Source organism: Thamnophis sirtalis, unplaced genomic scaffold (genome assembly GCF_051295495.1).
Source record: "Thamnophis sirtalis isolate CommonGarterSnake01/CBP01778 unplaced genomic scaffold, rThaSir2_p1.2 scaffold_2, whole genome shotgun sequence".
In the NCBI taxonomy this organism is placed as follows: Eukaryota; Metazoa; Chordata; class Lepidosauria; order Squamata; family Natricidae; genus Thamnophis; species Thamnophis sirtalis.
Window position 1 is genome coordinate 82,952,944 of NW_028261382.1, and position 13,762 is coordinate 82,966,705.

Here is a 13,762-nt window from a genome sequence, read left to right on the forward strand (position 1 = left end):
AGCTCCAGCACGCATGCGCATATAAGCCAGCTGATTTTCAGGCCTTTTGGGCCCACCAGAAGTCAGCAAACAGGCTGTTTTTGCCCTCCCCAGACTCCTAGAAAGGCTCTGGAGCCTGGGGAGAGTGAAAAATGGACCTTCCGGTCTGACCAGAAGTCAGCAAATGGGCTGTTTTCGGCCTCTGGAGGGCCTCCAGGGTGGGAGGCCTTTTTCGCCCTCCCCAGGCTCCTAGAAAGGCTCTGGAGCCTAAGGAGGGGGGAAAACGGGTCCACTGTGCCATCACGTACCAAAAACAGGGAGGGCGTGGGGGAATCACACGTGCATTTGTGGGAGAGGGGGGCATAGAATTATGGGCGTGGGCACTTGCACACACACTTGGATGACCTCTCCCTGCTTTTGGCACGCAGTGGCAAAAAGGTTAGCCATCACTGGTCTAGAACATTTATAAAACTGTAACTTTTCAGCTTTTGCTGAATTGTAGCTGGTGGCACCCTTCTCCTTTGCCCCATGCAGTGAGGGTTCCACCACAAATCCGCGAAGCCCTTATCCGCGGAGACATAAGCGTGAAGACTAATTCGCGCCGTTCTAAGCGCTAAGGAAAAACGCGACCCTACCGTGATGACATAATCGTGGAGGGCAAATTCGCGCATTCCCAAGCACTCAGTACCCTAAACCCAACCCTAAACCTAACCTAAACCTAACGCTAAACCTAACGCTAAACCTAACGCTAAACCTAACGCTAACCCTAAACCTAACCCTAAACCAAACCCTAAACCAAACCCCTAAACCTAATCCTAACCCTTACCTTAATTGAAGTCGGCTTTCTGCCGCGGCGCCGTTTTAAAGCGCCCTTCTGTTGCCGCGCTGTTGCCGTGGCGGTGATGACGCGCGGTGATGACATCGCGGCTTTAGCGCCGCGATTTTATCACTGCGATTTTGACAAGCGCGGTTTTGTCGTGCCACGTGCAGTGAGGGTGTTTTGTTCAGCCACACTTGGCATGTTGGCAAATCCTCTCACCTATTGCAGAGCTATAGTGCAAATGATGACACAGAGTTTCTAGTGCACAAGCTGTAATACGTCCTGAAACATTTATTTATTTCATGATTGATTGCCCATAGGAAGCACTTTTCTGGGAATCCACCACTCATCCTAGTTTAGTATCCCTCAATAAAGCCTGCACTTACTTTCCATCAATACACAAACAGGAAGTCATTTATTAAAGCAACTCTTATCTTTATAGCCAGATAAAAACTCTTTTCCCTGCCTGTGCATTGATTAGCTGTTAAAAACAAAGGAAAAAAATTACAGTTTCTAACTGCTTTATTTCATCAATGATTTTCCATGCTAAGCTAATTTTAGCTGCTGGATTGTGGGCTTTTTATTATTATTATTATTATTAAATACTGCCTCTGATGTCTAATGTGGAAAACACCTATAAATGTTCCCAATCAGCTCGCACAATAAGAGCCTGTCCTAGAAAGCACTTTTTGCCCATCGTGTTCCTTCCTGGTAACATGGCAACTACTGGTTTCATTATGTCATAATATTACTCACAAAAAATCTTTATTTGAGGACAGAAGAATCTCCCAGACAGTACAATTCTTTCCTTCTGGATACCAAGCTGACTATTTTAAGCAGTGAATTTAAAGTAAAATGAAAGAGCAACCCAGAATTACTGATTTTATTTCTGTTTCTTGTTCCTTTATTTCCAGAGTCAGGCATCTTCCTTCACTGGTCCCCTCTTATTATATAGATAGTTGTTGTCAGGGCTGCTTCACTTAATAACCAAGAAAGAAACCACTCAACTCCATTTTGCAGAATTAAGAGTACTTTTACTGGTTATAAGTAAATAGAAGCTAAGCAAAGCTGGATCTGAGCAAAAGCGCGCGCAAGCATAGATATCAATACATGACCCATTCCCCTCCCCTTGGTAACCCCAGCCCATAGTCCAATCCAATATCTCCACAGCTGTCATGTGGGAGACATCTTCAAAAATCATCATCAGGTTGGTATGCCGGACGGTTGGCCTTGGCGGGAAACTCCTCTCCCTGCCACATGCGCAGTAGATGGTAAGAACAACTCCTAATTAACAGTCCTCCTGTACAGATTAATTCCCACACCCAAATATCATGCCCTCCCTCCCCGTTTCAATGGCAGCGGAAAAGCAAGCAGCAAAACAGAGGCTGACATCCGTAATGTAGAAGAAGATGCTATCTTAGTCTATCTGCTATCAGCTTTTTTATATTCTCCATTAATTCTCCAGGCACTAGCAGAACCATGAAATAACAAATTTCCAGAGGAAAGCATTGTTAAGACTAATAAACCAGCATCAAATATTTCCAATTGTCTCACACGCTAATTTGCCCTACTTCAAAAAAGTCTTTGAAAAGACTCTCCACTCCTACCCTACTTCAACAGCTTCTAATATAATCTTGGTACAAAGCCATTTTTGCTTATTAAAGCCTCGTCACTCACCTTGGCTTTTGTAGATGTTCTTCCCGCCTTTCGCAAAGGAAGAATAATTTGATTTTCTCTCTGCTTTAGAACATCAGGACTATTCTTCTGAGGATCTAATTAGATTGCATCCTGTCTAAGCCTCTCGCTCTAGAAGCGATTGCAACATAATGGGCTCCAGGCTTTTGTTCGTTTGTGTTTGTGTATACTTCCATTTCCATACAACACAAGTCAGGGAGCATTAGACTATAGTAGGTGCAAACATAGTATGATACAGGGAACTAAGGTTAGGAATATAAAGAGAAGGTTACACCAAATCAGATGTCTATTATCTATCTAGAATTGTGAGAGTTGACTGGCTGCATCTCCTTTGGTTCTGATTTGGAGGCAGATTAGGAAAAAAAAAACATCCTGATTGATCTTAGCCCTTCACCTGCAAATGAATCACAAAAGTGCAGCACTTTACTTGACTGGACCTAGCCCTAGCAAAGAAGAAAGGAGGGGGGGAGAGAGGTACTTTATATATTGTAGGAAGTTATCACCCAGCCCTCTCCCAGAAAAATGAAATATCCTAGGAAATATTGAAAAGGCAGAATATTTCTCTGGATGTGAAAAGAAAGAAACATGTTTTAAAAGACAGAATAGCTGCTTGTAGCTTCCTGCCCACCCCCCTTTGTCAATGGGCCATTAAGAAGGCCAAGCTAGACCCTTTACATAATAAAGACTTCTCCACTTCAACTACAGGGGGATGGGATTAAGGAACTTTACCTAACTCCCCACATGGCATCTGAGAACTCAACCAAACCTGGATTCAAAACACAGCCTAGAGAGTTGCCCCTGCATGGCCTCATGGGAGTCTGGCAACCAATCAGAATACATTTCTTACACAGGAACAGGAAACAGAGAGGTGGGACTGAACAGGTTATAAAAAGCCTAGCAAGCCCCGCCCTCCGCCCTTTTCTTCTCCACCAACATTGAAGCATGTGATCACCTTTTCTGTTCAGGACTCAAGCCATGTGGTCGTGTCCAACAATAAACCATCTTTCCAAGCAGCCTCCATGTCTCCAGTGTCTTTTTCCCCACTTGGAGCTGAACCCAGAAGGACATTTCTTTCATCAATATCTTTTGCTATTAACTCAAAGTATTGTGTTTGGTAGATTGAGTTGGGAGAAAAAGAGGGAGATCAATCTAAAATCATCCAAGAAACTTGGACTGAATGGGAACTTGGATCTGGAGCTCCAAAATACTGAGACGTAGAATGAATGCAGAGAAGAAAAATACCCTCACGGGGCCTTTTATTCTCACTAGTGCTTTTCTGAGAAACTTTTTCAAGCATTCTCATTTAATGAAAATTAAATAACTTTCCCTTTTTAAGGAAAATAAAAACAAAATTAAGAAAAATTAAAATATATTCGTAATAGAAACATGGAAAACTGATGACAGAAAAAGACCTAGTGGTTCATTGACTCTGCCCTTTGAAGGGATCTTTCTTGCTGTGTCGTCTTTTTAATTAATTAGTTATTTTAATTAATATTTCTATGTTAATAAAATTAATTAAAATGTAATTATTAAATAAATTTAATTAGTAGGAAAATGCAGTAGGAAACCAAATTTGGAAGAATTGGAATATAAATTTCAGCCTAACTAGAATATACTTTGCATTGTGCCATAATAATTTAGTTTTTGATTTTGACTTAGCAAGTTATAGGCATTCAGACATTCATTATTTGTACTGTACATCTGGCTTAGCCTAGAACATGATCCTGCCAACTGTGGCTTGGTCAACCATGCATAGTGTAACAAACCATGACTTACCATGAAGCATGAACCCAATTTGGATTAGATAGCAATGGAGCCAATTCAAACTCTTTATCATTTTCCCCTGTCAGTACTATATCTATTGTGATATTGAATTATCAACATGCTTTGTCCTATGTGACCCAAGCACCTCATGCCAAGAAGTATGATCAATGAGTTATAAATGAGCCAGGTGAAAACTAATTACTTTGTGGTCTCTGATGATACCGGATGGATGAGCTTTAAAAAGGACATGGCATAAACAGCCTAACCATAAAAGCATGGCTAATTGCTTGCTTTGCAATATGGCAATCTTCTCCTATAATCTACCTGTCCTGGGTTAAGTGATTATTTCACAGGTGATGCATATCCATGGAATTGCTCAGGGATGCTTGGACTTAAAAATATAAACTTCCATTTGAATTCCTGAAATATGAACTTACCTTTCAAAAGCCCTTTGCATTAGAATATTTAATGTTTAAATGTGAATTTGGATAGATCAGGCACCCAACAAAATTCCTATTAGGAAACACAGTTTTATTTTTAATTTTCCAGCTACTGGCATTATAATTGTAATTTACTACATTGGTCTCTAGAGCACAGGTTGTAACTGGTTCACACATCACACTAAGCTTTGCTTAATCATGGCTCATGAAATAATCCAAGGTCACCTAGGTTAACACAAAATGCTAAGCCAAAACTCAAATTATGAATTGGTACAATGACAAACATAGTACAGGGGAAGTTGCGTGGCTAATAGTCCTCTACTAAATCATTCTTCATCTCTGAGGTCCATTAGCATTTTCACAGAACCTTCAAGAGCCATACCACATCAAAGAAACCACATCAAAACAAAGAGAGAAAACAACCTAACTCGGAAATAGATAATATTGTAAAATGGCACAATCTGGAGTTGGGTTCCAAAGGAGAGCAAAGCATTCATGACGACATTTATTTTGCAATGTCCTGAGTTTGCACCAAAGCTACAAAACATGGTTTATAAAATGAAACTGCTAGCTTCATGCAACACAAAATTGAAAGCAAGCAAGCGAATTATGGCTCAGTTTGATAACTGAAGTGAGAATACAAATTACTCTGATTGAGTAGTTCTCTGAGTTCTCCAGGAAGAGAAAAAAAAAGTCAGAAGCCTGCCCATTTTTATAGTACTTTTTTCCTCTTTCCCATCTTGGGAGGGGAACTTCCCCGCCGCACTAAAAGCGGCGGTGGTGAGACCCCTTCTGAAGAAGCCATCCCTAGATCCAGCTGTCCTTAACAACTACCGCCCGGTCTCCAACCTCCCCTTTCTGGGGAAGGTTGTTGAGAAGGTGGTGGCCTTCCAGCTCCAACGGTCCTTGGAGGAAGCAGACTACCTAGACCCCTTCCAGTCAGGCTTCAGACCCGGTTACAGCACTGAAACCGCCTTGGTCGCATTGATGGATGATCTTTGGAGAGCCAGAGATGAAGGACATCCCTCCATCCTGGTCCTCCTTGACCTCTCAGCGGCTTTCGATACCATCGACCATGGTATCCTTCTGCGAAGACTGCGGGAGGTGGGAGTGGGAGGCACCGTGTTACGGTGGTTCTCCTCCTACCTCTCGGACAGGTCGCAGTCGGTGTTAGTGGGAGGGCAGAGATCGTCCCCAAGGCCCCTGAAATATGGGGTGCCGCAGGGTTCGGTCTTATCCCCCCTACTATTTAACATTTACATGAAACCGCTGGGAGAGATCATCCGTAGGCACGGGATTAGATACCATCAATACGCGGACGATACTCAATTGTATCTGTCCGCCCCGTGCCGAATCAATGAGGCGGTTGACGTAATGGACCGGGGGCTTGAAGCCGTCATGGACTGGATGAGGATTAACAAGCTTGTGCTCAACCCAGAAAAGACCGAGTGGCTGTTGTGTTTCCCTCCCAAAAATTTGGCCACTAATCCAACACTCAGGCTGGGGGGTCAAATTTTACACCCCTCAGAGAGGGTTCGCAACTTGGGAGTCCTCCTGGATCCACAGCTGTCATTCGACCATCATATAGCGGCTGTGACCAGGGGGGCATTCGCCCAGGTACGCCTGGTGCGCCAGTTGCGACCCTACCTGAACCGGGAGGCCCTCACAACAGTCACTCGGGCCCTCGTGATTTCTAGGCTGGAATACTGCAACGTGCTCTACATGGGGCTGCCCTTGAGGTGCATCCGGCGACTTCAGCTAGTGCAGAACGCAGCCGCGCGAGTGATCGCGGGTGCACCCCGATTCACCCGCATTACACCTATCCTCCGCGAGCTGCGCTGGCTACCTGTCGATCTCCGGATGCGCTTCAAGGTGCTACTGATCACCCATAAAGCCCTACATGGCAGTGGATCTGGATACTTGAGAGACCGCCTTCTGCCAATTACCTCCCTACGACCTATAAGATCTCATAGGTTAGGCCTCCTCCGTACTCCATCGGCCAGCCAGTGTCGGCTGGCAACTACAAGGAGGAGGGCCTTCTCAGCAGCGGCCCCGACCCTTTGGAACGAGCTCCCCGTAGAGATTCGTACCCTCTCCACCGTCCAGGCCTTCCGCACAGCCTTGAAGAACTGGCTCGCCCGTCAGGCCTGGGGATAAGGACCATTACCCCGCCCGAATGTTGTATGCATGTTGCTTATTATTTTATTATGTGTTGTCGTCTTAGTGTTGTATTCCCCCCTCCCTGGTTTTCTGTGAGCCGCCCTGAGTCCCCTCAGGGAAAAGGGCGGCCTACAAATAAAATCAATTCTAATCAATTCTAATTCTAATTCTAACCATTTGCTTTTGTTAATATTTTTTTCTAATTTTAAAAAAAAAGATCTAATCAAATAATCTTAAAACAGGGAGGGATCTCTCAGAGATCTTAACTTAAGACACCATTGCAGGAGCAATCCCTGTTATTTTTTCGAGAGGCAGCAAGACAGCAGGTGACACTAGAGAATCAACAGCAGCATTTTCTAGTCCTTGAACTCTACAGACACCCCCCACTTTCTGATATGAACAATTACAAAAGTTGTTAGTAAATTAGGGAAGCTGATTCTGAGCAGAGGGAATGAAGATGAGAGGATCATAGGAGCAAGTGATTACTAAGAAAATCATTCCCGGCTCACAGGTTAAGCTGGGAAACTATTTGAACTGTGATTTCCTCTGAGTCATGCAATGATCTTAACGATGCTCCCAACAATAGGGATTGATTGCCAAAGATGAGTGTCAATAAAACTTATTATGAAGCCTAGAAATACTGTATAATGGTTTTGAGGAGATTGGGGGGGACATTACCACCAAAGGAGGTCATGGAGCAGGGGTGGGTTCCACAAATCTACAGTGCCGTATAGAACGGGTTCCAGCTCCCCCCCCCCGCCCATCCACACATCATCAAGATGAAGAGAGAGAGGAGGAATTCTGGGAGTTGAAGTCCACAAGTCTTAAAGATGTCAAGTTTGAACACCCCTGGGGTTATTTTTCTAAGGGGTTAGGAGTGCAAGGGTCTTGTAACTTGACAGTTTTAAGACTTGCACACTTCAATGCTAGAGTTCCTGAGCCAACATGACTGGAGGAGGAATTCTGGGAGTTGAAGTCCACAAGTCTTAAAGCTGTCAAGTTTGAACATCCCTGGGGTTTTTTTTCTAAAGGGTCTTGTAACTTGACAGCTTTAAGACTTGCGTGCTTCAAATGGCAGTGTTTCTGAGCCAACATTTTGGTTGCCAAGCAATAGTTTTGTTAAGTGAGTTTCACCACATTTTACAAGTTGGCCACGCCCACCCAGTCACATGGCTGGCAAGCCACTCCCAGTCACATGACCAGCAAGCCACTCCCACAAAGCAGGCCACACCTACAGAAGAGATTCTAAAAAAATTTGAAACCCACCACTGTCATGAAGTGAGATAGTACAACATCTCTTTTTTTGGTAGGAACCTCCATTCCAAATGTAAATGTTACCCTCAGAGGTGAGCATCAGTAAATACATTAGAACTATCTGCTATGTTGCAGGGTGGAGCACTACCAAATAAATCCATTGTATCCCAACTGGGGGAGGAGAAATCTCAGGCTCAACCAACTCATTTTGTATCTAACTCGAGGCTAGAACTCACAGTCACCTGGTTTCCAGCCCAGTGCATTCACCACCACACCAAACTGACTCTCCGTAGGGAACATGAAAAATTGCACCCTATTGCAGGTTGCTTAAGAAATAAAAGCAGTAACATTAGGTGTAGGTCTGTGGCTGAGCAAAAATGCAGGAATGCAAATCCAAATATATACTCTGTGTGTGTATGTATGTATGTGTATATATATATTACTTTCCTACCGCCAAAGCACATTTTTCATCTGCTGAATGAAGTTAAATAAACAAGCACTCACAAAATGGCTTAGTATATGGGAGCATCTGCTCGACATGCATGGGAACATAAGAACACAATTTTCATTGAATTAGTAACCTTTAAAAGACTGGGAAATTGTTTTGCTGAAAAATGTATGGAGCAGCAAAGCTTTAACACCCCCCTCCCTTAGAATTTGAAGGACAAATTAACCCAGGCCTGATTGTCAGGTACTCATAGTATTAACATTTTTAAAAATATACTACCTTTATTTTTAGAAATGCAATTCTGAAAAGATATTGAATGTGGATGATTAAATGTGTGTATTTCTTTTTAGGTTCACACATGTTTGAATGCTCCCAAATTTTGTTTTGTTCCTTATTATTTCTGACTTTATTATTTCTGCCAAATCCATATAAAGCTGGTGTTTATTTCCTATTCTGCAAATGCGGACATACCTACAGGCTAAAGAGAGCTCTGCTGGATTTGAGCACGATCCATTTTCTTCAGTGATTAATACTTTAACCAGCTTTTGCTGTTAGTTCTTCTCCCATAATGTAAAGGATTTGATGTCTGCTTTTCAATAGTTGTGTTTGTTTCAGCAAATGTGGCTCCTAAAACACATGCCAAGGAACACTCCCCCCCCCCTAAAAACCAGGTTATAAACAAACCAGCTCTACTGCTTCCTTTCTTTTCAGGTTCTTAATTAACTTTCTGCCAGGCAAACTGTAATGTGTGACATATAAATCATTACAGACTTTTCATGGTTTGTATAATTCTTATTATAGGAAAAAAAAACACCATGGAGGGATACAATACAAGTAATCCTCAACTTACAACTATTCATTTAATGGCTGTTTGAAGTTACAATGGCATTGAAAAAAAGTGACTCATGACTGTATTTCATACAACTGTTGCAGTATTCCCAGGGTCACCTGATCAAAATTCAGACACTTAGCAGCTGGCATGTATTTATGATGGATGCAGTGTCCCAGGATCACCTTCTGATAAGCAAAGTCAATGGAAAAGCCAGATTCCTTTACTAACTTAACAATGGTAGTGATTTACTTAAGAACTGTGGCAAGAAAGGTCGCAAAATGGGGCAAAGCTCACTAAATAATGCTCTTGCTTAACATCAATTTCGGGGTCAATTATGGTCATAAGTCAAGGACTACTTGTTTTTAAAAGGTTTAATAATTCCCTAGGACCTCAAACCATGTTGGTCCTGTCCACCATTAAAACCATCTTACCAAACGGCCTCCATGTTTCCAGTGTCTTTTTCCCCACTTGGAACTGAACCAGGGGTGGGTTTCTCGCCCCGTTCCAACCGGTTCGGTTGGAACGAGGCCGGCGGTGTCCTCGCGCACGTGTGCGGCGTCCTCGCGCACGCGTGCACCGCGCAGCGCACACATGCGCACTAGCATCTGTGCGATGCTCCAGCTGCTCCTGGAGGATCGCGCAGGCGCTGTATGCATCCCGCGCATGCGTGGAAGCACAGAATTCGTCAAAACCGGGTAAGGAGCGGGCGCGGGCGCAGGTGGGGGCCTTTGCCGTTCCCGGAAGTTACTTACTTCCGGGTTCGGCGACCAACCAGTTCGCAGGGACCGCCGCGAACCGGTTGAAACCCACCCCTGAACTGAACCCAGATGGGCATTTCTTCCAACAGTAGGAACGGGGAGCTGCCAAGGAGAAAAAATGCTTAAGAGCACTGACTTAAATATCCAGCTATACCTGATGATATAGGTTAAGAATTGAATGGGAGAATAGAAATAAGAATAAACCAAGAAACCAGGATATAAAAATACTGTATTGGTCCACCCAAACTTTATTCATTCATCCGCTCAACTCAGTTTTGCTTTTGTATCAGCACTGTGTGGAAATCTGCTTTGCAATTTCTTGAGACTTTTCTTCCTGTGAAAAGTCTATGATGATGTTGATGAGTCATCTCACCAGATTCTTTAGAAGTCACCAGGTAAAATTAGATTTAATTGCATATCACTAAAGTATTTCCGGGACTTTCCAGCTATGGCAGTGTTTTTCTTTCAGATCTATAACAAACTTGTGTCTTAACTTCCCAGCTAGTATGTTTTTTTTGCTTCTGCCTGTCACCCACGTTTTCTCACTTGCTCCATCCTCCATTTGTAAATAAGAATCAGTTGGTAAACTAGTCCCACTTCCTTGTTTCTAAATGTTAAAAACTAATCTTATTATGGTCCTGTTGCACATGTTTAAGAACACCCACGTTCTTCTCATAGCTGAAGCACCTCAAATATATTCTGTAAATTTGTGATTTACAGGAAATTATTATAGGGAAGATCTGTTCAGAATGGAACTGATTCAGACTTCTGTGGACTAGAATAAGTAAACCTCAGTTGGCCCAAACTTGGTCCTTGGTCCCATGCAAAATTGACTTATCTTTCTTCCAGTACATTTTTTCCCCCAGGTTCCAAATAAGATTTGTAGAATCTGGATTTTCCAAAGGTCTCCCTGTATGAGACAAGTGGAGGGAGGAGGGGAGCTTGATGGACTACAATGAAGCAACAGATTCCCAGAAAAGACGAAGCACATTCCAGAAAGTGGGGTGATGAGCCAAGAGGCAGCCCAGCCCAGAGCTGGATAGGAGACAGAGGAAACGAATAAGGATAGTCACTCGGGAGAAAGAAGATGGGGAGAGGGAGAAGAAGGATTGTTGTACTATGGGCATGAGGTGGTGAAAGCATTAGGAACACACTTTACCCACTCCAAGCAGAAGAAAAATGGTGTCCATTGCAGAGGTGGTATTCAGCAGGTTCTGACCAGTTCTGGAGAACCAGTAGCAGAAATTTTGAGTAGTTCGGAGAACCGGTAAATACCACCTCTGACTGGCCCTGCCCCATCTATTCTCTGCCTCCTGAGTCCCAGCTGATCGGGAGGAAATGGGGATTTTGCAGTATCCTCCCCTGCCACGGCCACCAAGCCACGGCCACCAAGCCATACCATGTCCACCAAGCCACGCCCACCAAGCCATACCATGCCCATCAAGCCACGCCCACAGAACCAGTAGTAAAAAAAATTGAATCCCACTACTGGTCCACTGGCAGTGCATTAGCATTTTGATCTTAGAACAGGTTATTGACCTAATGGATCAATGGTAAAATTATCTGTATTGAGGCTGGAACTGCAGCCAAATTGAAGCAAAGCAGCAAAGACTAGTTGCTTGTAAAGTCTTAAAGAAACAACTTTAAATGAGTTAAGTGTGCTGGGCTGGAGATGGGAGGACATCATCATCTGTTCCTGTCCCCAGGACAGAATGAGTGATCACTATTGCAATCTTGTCTTGAGTTCTTTTGCCCAGGAGAAGAGACCACTTATCATCCAGCTAAATCTTTGTAAGAAAGGAGGACCTGGCCCCCTAGGATGGACAGAAAGCAGTCAAATAACACTTTACTAATAGCAATAGCACTTAGACTTATATACTGCTTCATAGTGCTTTTACAGACCTCTCTAAGCAGTTTACAGAGTCAGCATATTGACCCCAACAATCTGGGTCCTCTTTTTACTGACCTCAGAAGGATGGAAGGCTGAATCAACCTTGAGCTGGTGAGATTTGAACTGCCAAACTGCAGCTACCAGTCAGTTGAAGTAGCCTGCAGTGCTGTACTCTAATCACTGCGCCATTTATGCACCATGTGTACATGAATACATTTGCTCTCTTAAATCAAAGAGAACCACACCCTTTAATGTTATGATTGTGTCAACACCGAAACTCCTCAGCACGCTTTTCACCTGCTTGGCTGTTCTTTCCCCAGTTCCTCTTCAAATAACAGGACCTCCTGTTTCGAAATGAGCAGGTACATAATAGAAAGCAGGGAGAAGCTATCGATACTGGCGCTTACCTGTATTTGTCTTTTCTTTCTGAAAAAGCTGAGAGATTTAGCAAAATACATACAGGCAATTGAGGGGTAGAAGGAGTTAGCAAGTGCATAGAAAATCCCTTTACCTCACACACCAAGATAATTTAAGTTCTGGAATCGAAACTTAAATAAAGCAACATAAAATATCACAATGCTGGCACAGTGACAGAGCGCATAGTTCACATTTACCTCTCTTGGGTTGCTGAATAAGCTATGGTTTGATTAACCACAGTTTACTGAATCACCCCAAATAGACTGGATTTTCCTGCTAGCTATATGAGCTAAGGTTTCAGGGCTATGTGTCCAGCTTCATTTCTGTGGCCTGCAAAGCCACAATTGTAGGAAATTGCTCTTAAGAATTAACAAAACAACAACTTGGTGGAGGGATAAAACCTGAAGAACTTAAGTATATTGGCTTCTTGCAATCAATGAGCTTTTTGAAAAGTATATTTCATATCTGCCCATAAGTGGGGTCAGTGCTGCCAGGAAGGAATCACTAACATAATGTTTTCAAGATTCAGTCCTTATTCCAGGTTCTTCATAAGTTCAGGCTCAAAATGGCAGCGCACCCTCATTTTGTGCCCATATCTGCCATCCTATAGATTTCGCAAACCCTTATTAATCGTCATCATCCTGCTTGTAGCATCCTATCATTTCTCAGCTTTGGCTAAGGGTGGGCTATAGTAAAACTATGGGAATCCTTTACAATATATACTTTACTAGGCAAAATGTGGACAATCATGTCTTTCACACTGTGTGGGAAAAATCAGCAGCAGATCGTCTGATCCAAATCTTTAGACAAGAAATTAACTACTGTGAAATTTCCTCAAGAAAGGTATTATCTCAGTAATCCAGGTCATGAAGAAGTATTTCCATTTAGCCGAAGAAAGCTCTGTATGCAACTTAATATATAAAAATCCCTTTTAATATACATATAGCAATGACAGATTCAGAGCTGTAAATAACCAGGCTTTGATGATTAAATTTACATTTTTAGGAAGACAACTTTGACAACAAATCGTTATTTCCATCAGGCATCAGGATAAAATGATATAAAACTCAATCTCAATACAAAGGATTACAACAACTTCAACAGTAAGTGAAATTTAATATCAGTAACTTCATGATATAATATTTTATATCTTAGAGCTAAGTCCTATAAGTAAAATTTTACTACTTACTACAGTAAGTGAAATTTAATATCAGTAACTTCATGATATAATATTTTATATCATGAAGTTACTGATATTAAATTTCACTTACTGTAGTAAGTAGTAAAATTTTACTTATAGGACT